Raw genomic sequence first — 13,160 nt, forward strand, 5'->3', positions numbered from 1 at the left:
ATCTCGCAGACGAGTAATTGTGAGTCACGTTGGTGCATCTCCTTGAAACTTCGTTCTGAACTGTATTTGCACTTGACTTCTGTTCTCAGTCTTCCAGTAGCACTTCACAATGAACTTTCTCTTCTAAACCCCCAGCTTGCCCTCAGCCATTGTAGAAGCCGTTACACTTGTAAAAGAAAAAAAAGTATTGTAACTATGAGCTGTAAAAGAGTGTATTCATTTTTTCGGGATTCCTGTATATCATTATTTCTGGAACAAGGTAACCCCAACGTGGATCAAAGAAGTCTGGATAAAAACCTTGAGAGGTCCAATAGCTTGAAATCCCTCATGTTTAGACAAGTTCGGAAACAGAAAACGATGCTTGGAACGATTTCAAGAACAAAAGAAGAGCTACAGGATTGGAAGAACATAAACAGAAGAACAAAAGTAACTGCGCAGCGACCATATGAAGGAATATTGGAAACAGACGAAACTACGGGTGACGAAAACAAAATGAAATTTTGCGGTAATCCTACGTGGTCATTTAGCCAAAAAAGTAAATACTATCTCTATTATGGGAGTGAACGAGGTGGCGTAGTGGTCACACACTAAACTTGCATTCGGGTGGACAGTGGTTCAAATCCCCGTATGGTTATGCAAAAGTAATTTCCGTGGCGCACCCCAAGTCGCTGAAGTCTAATGCTGGGACTGTCCGTTTCCTGCTCCATCCTTCCAGACAATCTGAAATTGTGCTCCGTCCATAATGATCTGATCAACCGGAATTTTTCTCCCTTCCGCTACTTTCCGCTTTGTGGGTTGCAGATGAACATACACAAGAAGCTGATGACCATACAAATAATTTCCTCCTAAATATTTGTCCCGATATACGTTCACCAGTCTAAGCACGTTCGCTCTGTTGGCAAAAAAAAAAAAAAAAAAAAAAAAAGGAAAGGAATAGGAAACTCTTTTTTTCTCTTCCAGCTGAGACCTTAATCAGGTTAGGATCTGACGTACCACGGGCGTTCCGACAACCACCGGTTCTGTGATGAAAAACACACAGACAAATTAGGTAGCAGGAGATAATTAAAAACTGGGAGGAGAAGAAGCGTTGGTAAACGGCGACGCAGAAGCCAGACAATAATTGTGACGGGCCTTCGGTTACCACGGAACAAATTAATTTTAGGATAAGTCGGCAACCTCATTTACTCCACAAAGACTGGTGACGTCAGCACTAAACATTACTCTACTTCGAAACACTTCTTTATTTGAGATTCATCCGTCAAGTTCCAGGCTCACGATAGCACAAACCGGTGGCGTAGCGGTCAAAGACCTGTGGTTGAGTTCGAAAAGAACGTGGTTAGAAGATTTAAATTTTCCACCTGTTACGAATATTAGTGGAGGCGAATGATCCCGAAAGTCTCACACGTGCACAAATTCAAATATTTAGGTAAGATTATTGAAATATTACAAGTACAGGATCGAAAAAGGAAAGACAGCGAAACTAAAACCAGTTTGGTTGGATACAACAACAAAACTGATACTTTTGTCACAAATGTATAATCGACCAGCGTTACAACACAGTAATTAGAGCAGTAATATCTTACACAGCATATCTACAATAACAAACTTCGAAAAGCTAAAAGTAATTTTTCTGAGAGGTAATCATAGAACCAAAATGTTGAAGTGATGCTATATGAGGCAAGAATAACATGAACTCTCACAAACAACAGAAAAGAATCCACATACGACCAGGAAAGAGTGATTGTAGTTCTACATTCATTTACACAGGATTAATATAGAAGATGACACAAATAAAGTACTGAACTTGCCTTTCTCGATGATGAACCGAAATGTGGCACATAACGGTATGTATATGGTTGGTGAGGTAGACTTAACCGATGAGTACACTGAATACATGGGAAGGGGGTTACAACGAAGCATTACCAAGCCTTTGCCACAGCGGCGACAGCCACATCACAGTAAATTTGCCTATGTACGTAGACGCCTGCAAGATATCGTATCCTTCGTATTACAACGTTTTAGTGAATACACAGTACAGGCTTTCTCACTGTTGTGAACTGATGAGGCGAGAATATCAAATTTATGTCGAACTACTACACTGAAGAGCCAAAGAAACTGGCACAACTGGGTAATATCGTGTAGGGCCCCGTGAGCAAGCACAAGTGCCGCTACACGACGTGGCATGGTCTCGACTACTGTCTGAAGTGGTGGCGGAGGGAACTGACACCATGAATCCTGCAGAGTACGAGGGGATGGAGACCTCTTCTGAACAACACGTTGCAAGGCATACCAGATATGCTCAATAATGTTCATGTCTGGGGAGTTTGGTGGCCAGCGGAAGTGTTTAAACTCATAAGAGTGTTCCTGGAGCCACTCTGTTGCAATTCTGGATGTGTGGGGTGTCTCATTGACCTGCTGGATTGACCACGTACGTAGGAATGCGCAACGGACATGAATGGATGCAGGCACTCAGACGTGTCACCTGTCAGAATCGTATGTAGAGGTATCGGGGATCATATATCACTCCAACTGCACACGCCCCACACAAACACAAATCCTCCACTAGCTTGAACAATCCCCTGCTGACTTGCAGGATCCATGGATTTGTTATGTTGTCTGCACAACCATACACGTCCATTCGTTCGATATACACTCCTGGAAATTGCAATAAGAACACCGTGAATTCATTGTCCCAGGAAGGGGAAACTTTATTGACACATTCCTGGGGTCAGATACATCACATGATCACACTGACAGAACCACAGGCACATAGACACGGGCAACAGAGCATGCACAATGTCGGCACTAGTACAGTGTATATCCACCTTTCGCAGCAATACAGGCTGCTATTCTCCCATGGAGACGATCGTAGAGATGCTGGATGTAGTCCTGTGGAACGGCTTGCCATGCCATTTCCACCTGGCGCCTCAGTTGGACCAGCGTTCGTGCTGCACGTGCAGACCGCGTGAGACGACGCTTCATCCAGTCCCAAACATGCTCAATGGGGGACAGATCCGGAGATCTTGCTGGCCACGGTAGTTGACTTACACCTTCTAGAGCACGTTGGGTGGCACGGGATACATGCGGATGTGCATTGTCCTGTTGGAACAGCAAGTTCCCTTGCCGGTCTAGGAATGGTAGAACGATGGGTTCGATGACGGTTTGGATGTACCGTGCACTATTCAGTGTCCCCTCGACGATCACCAGTGGTGTACGGCCAGTGTAGGAGATCGCTCCCCACACCATGATGCCGGGTGTTGGCCCTGTGTGCCTCGGTCGTATTCAGTCCTGATTGTGGCGCTCACCTGCACGGCGCCAAACACACACACGACCATCATTGGCACCAAGGCAGAAGCGACTCTCATTCCTGAAGACGACACGTCTCCATTCGTCCCTCCATTCACGCCTGTCGCGACACCACTGGAGGCGGGCTGCACGATGTTGGGGCGTGAGCGGAAGACGGCCTAACGGTGTGCGGGACCGTAGCCCAGCTTCATGGAGACGGTTGCGAATGGTCCTCGCCGATACCCCAGGAGCAACAGTGTCCCTAATTTGCTGGGAAGTGGCGGTGCGGTCCCCTACGGCACTGCGTAGGATCCTACGGTCTTGGCGTGCATCCGTGCGTCGCTGCGGTCCGGTCCCAGGTCTACGGGCACGTGCACCTTCCGCCGACCACTGGCGACAACATCGATGTACTGTGGAGACCTCACACCCCACGTGTTGAGCAATTCGGCGGTACGTCCACCCGGCCTCCCGCATGCCCACTATACGCCCTCGCTCAAAGTCCGTCAACTGCACATACGGTTCACGTCCACGCTGTCGCGGCATGCTACCAGTGTTAAAGACTGCGATGGAGCTCCGTATGCCACGGCAAACTGGCTGAGACTGACGGCGGCGGTGCACAAATGCTGCGCAGCTAGCGCCATTCGACGGCCAACACCGCGGTTCCTGGTGTGTCCGCTGTGCCGTGCGTGTGATCATTGCTTGTACAGCCCTCTCGCAGTGTCCGGAGCAAGTATGGTGGGTCTGACACACCGGTGTCAATGTGTTCTTTTTTCCATTTCCAGGAGTGTAGTTTGCAACGGGATTGGTCTGACCAGCCAATACGTTTCCTGTCAACAGTCCAATGTCACTGTTGACGGACCCAGGTGAGGCGTAAAGCTTTGTGTCGTGCAGTTGTCAAGGGTTCACAAGATGGCCTTGAGCTCAAAGCTCGTATCGGTGGGGTATCATTGAATGGTTCGCACGTTGACGCTTGTTGATGGCCCAGCATTGACATCTGCAGGAATTTCCGGGAGGATTGCACTTCTGCCACGTTGGACAATTCTCTTCAGTCGTCGTTAGTGCCCTTCTTGCAGGATCTTTTTCCGGCCACAGCGATTCGGAGATTTCATGTTTTCGGGGTTCCTGATATCCACAGTACAGTCGTGAAATGGTCATACGGGAAAATCCCCACTTAATCGCTAATTTGGAAATGTTGTGTCCCATAGCTCGTGCGCCGACTATCACTCCACTTTCAAATTCACTTAAATCTTGACAACCTGCCACTGTAGCAGCAGTAGTCGATCTAACAACTGCGCCAGACACTTATCTTACACAGGCGTTGCTGACCGCAGCGCCGTATTCTGCTTGTTAACATATTTCTGTATTTGAATAGGTATGTCCGTACCAGTTTTTTTGGAGCTTCAGTGTATGGAAAGAGTAGTTGTTGTTTACCAAAAATCTCGAAAAGTGCTTTACCGAGTTACTTAATATTCTGATACGATATTATAATAAAAGTTCGGCTACATATTTTTAATATATTTGGTTTACAAATACAGTTTTAAAATCCATACTACTATATAAAAAACCTGTGTATGTTCCATTTTCGGAAAATTTCTTGTCTGATGTAGGTAAAATTTTTACATTATACTCTAATAAACGTTCAGACCGAAATACACTGCGTATTTTAAGTGTATATGTTATACTAGCACAGCGCCTACTGGTTCGTGTGCATAGAGTATACCGTCTTCACAGTTTTTTAATCCAATTTTAATATTTTTTAGAAATTTCAACACCTTCTATACTTCGCACGCTAATAAAGGCCACAGAAATATGGTCATCTCCGAATGTACTTCTCACCAAAAAGCGATTCTGGTTGCCAGAGTCCACGGTTTTTCGTTAATCACTCCTTTTGCATTTTTGTGGGGAAATCCTATAGAAACTTTCATACCCAAACATATATTTCTTTGTAACTGACCGAGAAGGGAAGTACCAATTTACTTAGCTTTAAATTTTTTTTAATGTAACAAAGTAATTTCTAAAAGCTTTTCATCCTCTATTTCACTCCTAGGAGGTTGAATTGCCAAAAACGGTGGAACATGTATTCCTTTATTTCTAACGGAAAAGGCAATTACGAATTTTCATGGATATAGCTTCAAAATTACTTTGAAAGTGAAATAATTTCATAAAACTCAGCCCCTATTTAACTCCCTCAGGGGGTTGAATTTCCAAAAATCATGAAACACATTTTTTTTTTCTAATCGAGAATTCAGATACAAGTTTTCCTATAGATGTAGCTTAAAATGCTTTACATGGTCTTTAATAATTACTTACTTTCAAAATAAACTTCCACCTACTACTGTATCTCCTTAGAGGTTGAATTTCAAAAAATGCTAAAACACGTATTTTTTTATATTCCTGACTAATAAATCAAATACCAATTTTCGTAGCTCTAGCTTCAAAAATTGCGTTACTAGCGACATATTTTCAAAAAATCTTTCATCCCTTAATTCACCCTCTTAGATGCGGAATTTCGAAAAATTCCTTATCAAACGACGCCTACGGTATAAGATTAACACCCACCCCACATTCCAAGTTACTATCCTTAGCGGTTTAGGCTGGGTCACGATGAGTCAGTGAATTCTTTTACGTATAGAGATATGTATGTATACTTCATAAAGGGTCATCGTTATTAGGAAAAATTTCGAAATGTTCTTGACCGATTTACTTCAGATTTTTATAAGATACTTAACTTTGATGTAAATAGGACATATTTCTTTAAACAACACTGTTCAAGTTCTCTGTCAAAGGCGACTGCGAGAAAGAAAATACTCCGCAATGCAGTGCTGTGAAAAGTGCGGATTTGTTGAATTTCCCGCAGGTCCCTCCACAAACACCAAAGGAGCGCTGAGAATGACGCACCCATCCAGAGGAGGGGCACCATCAACACCCAACAGCGTCACATGCCCTCACTTCATGGGAAACTGAGGAGAGTAATTCCATACTGAACATTTGCGTAAAAGGACTGGTGATCACGGACTTTAAGGCCTAACCCCTCGTGTTCGCTCTGCTATAAAGGGGAATGGAAAAATGTTCACAGCTCGGACAGTCACCCATCCAAGTAATGCGCACAGTTGACGGCGTGTAACTTCAGTCAGTTGACAGGAATCAGTTTATCCATCTCGTCACGGCCGTTGATTTCCGAAATGGAAAAGGATGTTTTGGCCAAAATTTCATCAGTATGTACTTGGTGGGAAAATATTTCCTTGTGACTGATTGTAAGCCACGGATGACTATTTTCAGCCAGATTACGGTGCATGAAAAGCTTCTTACTGATCATTATGATTCGCAAACACAGCGAGTATTTCCCGTTGAGTCTCAGTGGATCACAAAGGCTACTGCTGAACATTGGACACTACGAATACTTGAATCCTACAATCGGAAGAGTCGGCATCCTAATTCTAAATCAGTCTCGGCTGCAGTTGTTTGGTAATACCATGCACAAAGCAACAGCCTTTCTCTTGAGGAATGTAATGTTAGTGCATATTCCTAACTAACAATCGCACGCAAAAACACGTGTTGAAACTATTATACAGTCAACATTGGGGACCCATTAGATCTAAGCTGCTAGCGGGCCATAGAAGATGCGACATCAGTTACAGCGCATGCTCGTACAGCCGGGCAGGTCTGCAGCATGAATTGTTCAATTGGCCTCCACCAAATCGTCCTCGGCGATGTATTTCTATCTAATTTGCTAGTCTTTTCTGGAAGACAAGATGGCTCTTTGTTGTCAACGCATGCAAAAAATACCCGTTTGTAAATTCAGCACACTTGACTACTAGTGCTGGCACTATCAAAGGGCACGCTCCTGTCTTTTGCTTAGAAGATTTGTCACAAACAGTTGTTTCATATGACGTTGCGCAGTTTTCTTCGTCGGAATATCAACAACTTTTGCCAAAAAAATAGAATTAAACATATCCGAAATACCACTGTTCCCTCGTAAATGTAACGGAGAAGCCGCATATTTCGTTTGCTCTTTCAAAGCTCAGATGTGCGAAATTCGTGCTTCACCTCCGAAGAAAAAACATTTTGTTCTTGTTCCTGAGTGCCTGCTCATGATGCTTCACAAGCAGAACTTTTAGATGGTCGCCGGCACCAAAGCCTACTGCATCTTTTCCCCCTCACCGCTCTGTTCCTGATCCTAACTTCACAAAGCAATTCCACACGAAGGAAACAGTTATGTATTGGGACCTCCCTCCAATATTTCAACAAAGGCTTAATCAGTCTTAAATCAAACAATTAACTATTATATGCGGAAATAGGAAATCACGGGAACAAACGAAATAGCGCATCACTTCACTGCAATTTGCATTTATTGTAACACTTGATAACAGACCAAGAAAATGTCGCGTGTTACGCTTGACAGATAATAGCTCTAGAACTATAATAAACACCTGATTCAGTTTTCTGCGCGTAAGTTAAAGTTCAACCGGCGAACGTACTTTAAGTTGTCCCATAAATATAAATACGCGCGTAGGCGCGTTAATGAACTGGTTATGAAACAATCACTTATAACATCAAGGCAGGCGCACTCCATTTAAAGGGAAAATCATTAGCAAGTTTACACATTGACTAGAGTATTAATGTGAATAACAGGAAAGTGCACCACGTACAGCACCTTACGGCTACAGTTAACATTTTTGTGTGTCTCCATGCACGCCTTGACAATGCCTGACGCCAGGGCGCATGGGTCTTCTGACGACCCCGCCAACGAGGTCGACCCCTGCCCGCCTATGCAGACCGCTGCAGCTGCTGCTGTAACCGACGAGCACATTGCTGTTTCGAAAATCGGCAGCCACAAACATGGTGCCTCCATCAGCTGCTACAACCAACTGTACCGTCGGGCCGACGTCCTGCCTCTGGTTTGTCAGCAGGGATTCCCAGTGCTTTATAACAATGGGCCATAGCACCAGCAGTAAACCCCTTAGGAAGCACCACACTACAGACCTTCCTCTTGTCATCGCACACATCCTCCCTACGGGACGACGGTGGGAAATTTTGCGGGGGCCGCAGGAATGCAGGGTCAAAGTCATGTTTGTCTACTGCACTCGTCGCACCACACGCCATTCACAGCTAAAACGGCGCTGGGGTATCTAAACCTTCCACCAGCACGTGAAAGGCGAGCGTCGCACTTCCATCACTCGCTGTTCTTACACAGCACCCGACGACGCTGGAAGTACGTGACCACAATGCATGCGTCTTTGATCGGCCTGCGCGTATTTTTAAGCGGCTAGGTTACAGATCCAGTGTAGCTGTACACTTATCAACATTAGTGTGGGTGGCAGTAGTTAGGTCAATATATCGATGAAGCACAACCCAAACTGTTCAGTAAGATTAATGTGACCACCTGAATGAGATTTTCACTCTGCAGCGGAGTGTGCGCTGATATGAAACTTCCTGGCGGATTAAAACTGTGTGCCCGACCGAGACTCGAACTCGGGACCTTTGCCTTTCGCGGGCAAGTGCTCTACCATCTGAGCTACTAAGCACGACTCACGGCCGGTACTCACAGCTTTACTTCTGCCAGTACCTCGTCTCCTACCTTCCAGACTTTACAGAAGCTCTCCTGCGAACCTTGCAGAACTAGCACTCCTGAAAGAAAGGATACTGCGGAGACATGGCTTACCCACAGCCTGGGGGATGTTTCCAGAATGAGAGCTTCTGTAAAGTTTGGAAGGTAGGAGACTATGTACTGGCAGAAGTAAAGCTGTGAGTACCGGCCGTGAGTCGTGCTTCGGTAGCTCAGATGGTAGAGCACTTGCCCGCGAAAGGCAAAGGTCCCGATTTCGAGTCTCGGTTGGGCACACAGTTTTAATCTGCCAGGAAGTTTCAATGTGACCACCTGTCACAGGGCCGAATAACTGTCTTTCGCAGCGCAGACCAGAGCGAGACATGCAGGACGAGAGTCTATGAGCTTCTGGAAGGTACTAGCAGTGATGGGTTGCCATGCTGATTTCAGTGCCAGGTTTCACATCCCCAAGGATAGATGCATACTTGCGTTGGTCCTTATGCCTTCCAGAATGACGAAATTAGACAAGGAATACCACTAAAAGATTCCAAAGACCACAAGCCTCCCTCCTTATTTCGTTGTAGACGTTTCACGCCGCACACGTCAACAACATACAAGTATAAAAGAAACAGAAGTAAACCACGATCGTACAACAGACAATTGGAAGGTCATCCGCAGCACTGTCTGGGCAACGGGAGGGAGAGAGCTTGCGCAATGGGATTTCTGATCGCCCCGTAACGACTCAGGCACACATGCAGCTAAGTGTACCGTGGTGGAACTAGGAGAGGGAGGACGGTGGGGGGGATTAGGAATTTGCGATATACGGCGGTTACGTCCGAAGCAGTGACAAAATTTGATAGGTTGATAGGTTCTATCACACGAGCTGTAAAGAAGTTTTCTTTCGTCATTACATTCCTGGCTTGCATCAGAGCAGACGGCCAACTAAATGGTCCGTGGGATGTGCCTTATCCATTTTCATGCATTCCCTCATTTCACCATTTAGGGTCATCAGTCTTCTGACTGATACGGCCACGAATTCCTCTTCTGTGCCAACCTCTTCATCTCTACAACCTATGTCCTCAATTATCTGCTGTATGGTTGGTTGGTTGTTTGAGGTTTATGGGACCAAACAGAAAAGGCATCAGTTCAAAAATGGTTCAAATGGCTCTGAGCACTATGCGACTTAACTTCTGAGGTCATCAGTCGCCTAGAACTTAGAACGAATTAAACCTAACTAACCTAAGGACATCACACACATCGATGCCCGAGGCAGGATTCGAACCTGCGACCGTAGCGGTCGCTCGGCTCCAGACTGTAGCGCCTAGAACAGCACGGCCACTCCTGCCGGCCAAATGTCATCAGTCCCTTGTTTCAAATATGATCCATTCGGCTAATGGGACATCTCAAGAAATTCAGAACAATAAAAAGGAAAAAGCTAAAAACGTAAAAGGGCAGACATGTCGTCAATGGGAAAAAAATGAGGGAAGTCAGCAAGAGAACGAACCCAACGCTATACTGAAGCAGCATAGGCAAGATCACCTGTGACTTAAAAGGTGCAACCGCTAGAATGTAGAAGTACGCACGGGAAAAGGAGACTAACCAGTCCTTCAAAGAAAGGGTAAAAACAGAGGGAAGAAAAGAGGATCTCGGTCAGGGAGGTGAATCGGGAATCTCCGAACACGGCGAACAGTGGGAGACACCCAAACACTCACCGCCCTGCCCCAACACCAGAGAGAGATTAAAAACCTTAAAACTGAGATTAAAAACCACTTTCCCGGAGGAAACCGAGAACCAGAGAGACAATCCGGGAATCGTCAGCCAACATCAAAGGTAAAGTGTGGGGGAGTCTGTACTTAGAACGCAGAGCCAAAAGAAGGGGGCATTCAACCAAAATGTGGGCTACTGACTGGAAGGCTCCACAGCCACAAAGTGGGGGTGGCTCATCAAGCAAAAGAAAACCATGGGTCAGCCTGGTATGGCCAATGCGGAGACGACACAGTGTGGTCGAGTCGTTTCGGGAGAAGCGAAATGAAGAACGCCACGGGCCTGGTGTCACCTTAATCGCACGAAGTTTATTAGACAGGGGAGTAGCCTCCCAAGAATTGGCCCATGACTGTGCAAAGTGGGATTTGATGTGAAACCGTAAATCCGCTGCAGGAGATCTGCTGTATGTATTCCAATATGTTTTCCTCTACAGTTTTTGCCCTCTACAGCTCCCTCTAGCACCATAGAATTCAGTCCCTCATACCCTAATAGATGTACTAACACACTGTCTCTTCTCCTTATCTCCGATTCTGCCCAGAGCTTCGTCATTCCTTACCTTATCAGTACACCTAATTTTCAACATTCGTCTGTATCACCACACCTTAAATGCCTCGATTCCCTTCTGTTCCGGTTTTGCCACATTCCATGATTCACTACCATACAATGCTGTAATCCAGACGTACATTCTCAGAAATTTCTTCTTCAAATTAAGGCCTATGTTTGATACTAGTAGACTTCTCTTGGCCAGAAACGCCCTTTTTGCCACTGCCAGTCTGCTTTTGATGTCCTGCTTACTCTGTCGGTCATGGGTATTTTGCTGCCTAGGCAGCAGAATTCCTTAACTTCATTTACTTGGTGACCATCAAGCCATATATTTTCTCGCTGTTCTCATTTCTGATACTTCTCATTATCTTCGTCCTTCTTAGATTTACTCTCAGTCCATATTCTGTACTCATTACATTGTTCATTACATTCAACAGATCATGTAAGTTTTGTTTCAGTCTTTCGGCCGCCAAAACCTGAAGATTCACATCATGTAATTCTTCTTCACTTTCACTCAGGATAGCAATGTCATCTGCGAATCGTATCATTGATATCCTTTCACCTTGAATTGTAATTCCACTCCTGAACCTTTGTTACATTTCTATCACTGCTTCTTCGACGTACAGATTGAACAGCAGGGTCACCATTTTTAAACAGAGTGTAAGGTGTTCAAAATGGTTCAAATGGCTCTGAGCACTATGGGACTTAACACCTGAGGTCATCAGTCCCCTAGAACTTAGAACTACTTAAACCTAACTAACCTAAGGACGTCACACACATGCATGCCCGAGGCAGGATTCGAACCTGCGACCGTAGCGGTCGCTCGGTTCCAGACTGAAGCGCCTAGAACCGCTCGGCCACAAAGGCCGGCAGTGTAAGGTGTCAGGCAAATCCAACACCTTCCATGAAAACCCTGACATGATAAGCAAATCCAGTAGTATGTCACATAGCTCCAAATACATCCTGGCATTAAATTAACCGAATTAATACGAGTAACGCGTGAGCAAATGGAATACCACACTAACACAAGAATGCCTAAATGTATGTCATACCTTCCCACCGTGAGACAGACGCAGTTCCGAGGGAAGAAACGAGAACAGAAGCCGAGAGCAGAACCGTGTTAAGCTAGAAGGCCCTACGATAAGGAACGGACACCCACGTTCCAGCTAACCACTAGGACCACCCCCCCCCGGCCCATGTTAAAAGCTAGAGGACTCCAGAAGAACAGTATATATCTTATGATAACACTAAAAGGGCCACATCAGCCGCAAGTTTTAGCGTGAGACTTTTTCGCGTCTCTGTTACGTTGCAAACGTTAAAAACATTGCCCCACCAAGAAAGGTAACTGACAGTACCACCACCCACCCCCCCCCCCCCACCAGCCCATGTTAAAGGATAGAGCCCTCCAGAAGAACAGTATAGATCTAACGATAACACTAAAAGGGCCACACCAGCCGCAAGGTTTAGCGTGAGACTTTTTCGCGTCTCTGTTACGTTGCAAACTCTAAAAACATTGCCCCACCACGAACAGTATAACGTTTCTCATTGAATAGACGGAATTCTTGGAGGCGGAGCTTAAGGTTAACATTGAGACCCTGATTGGTCAGATGAAAACACAGCCAGATAGTTTTTTTTTAACCAACTTCGGTAAATTGTAGTAACGAGAAGTTAGAAAGAAGTTGCTTACGAGACGGCGAGATGCGTGGAGCTGTGCCGACCGCCGCTCCCTGACGCTGGCTAACCACCGACAATGTAATGAACGCACGCGATGCCTCATAAACGCGCATAAGGCTTCACTCAAAACTGCAAATGTCTCATCTGATACATCCCCTTTTTACGTAATACTAGTGTCAATCGTCAATTAAATCTCATGGTGTTCACATTTGCCACTTGAAGTAAAAATCTGAAACGCGATGATTTTTCTGTTACATAATTAGAAGCCACATCAGCCACTGTAATTTACGACAAGATAGATAAGTAATTACAGATAATTGAGGGTCACTTTAGACCATTTTGATAGTTT

The sequence above is a fragment of the Schistocerca cancellata genome, chromosome 10, assembly GCF_023864275.1.
Source record: "Schistocerca cancellata isolate TAMUIC-IGC-003103 chromosome 10, iqSchCanc2.1, whole genome shotgun sequence".
NCBI classification, from domain to species: Eukaryota; Metazoa; Arthropoda; class Insecta; order Orthoptera; family Acrididae; genus Schistocerca; species Schistocerca cancellata.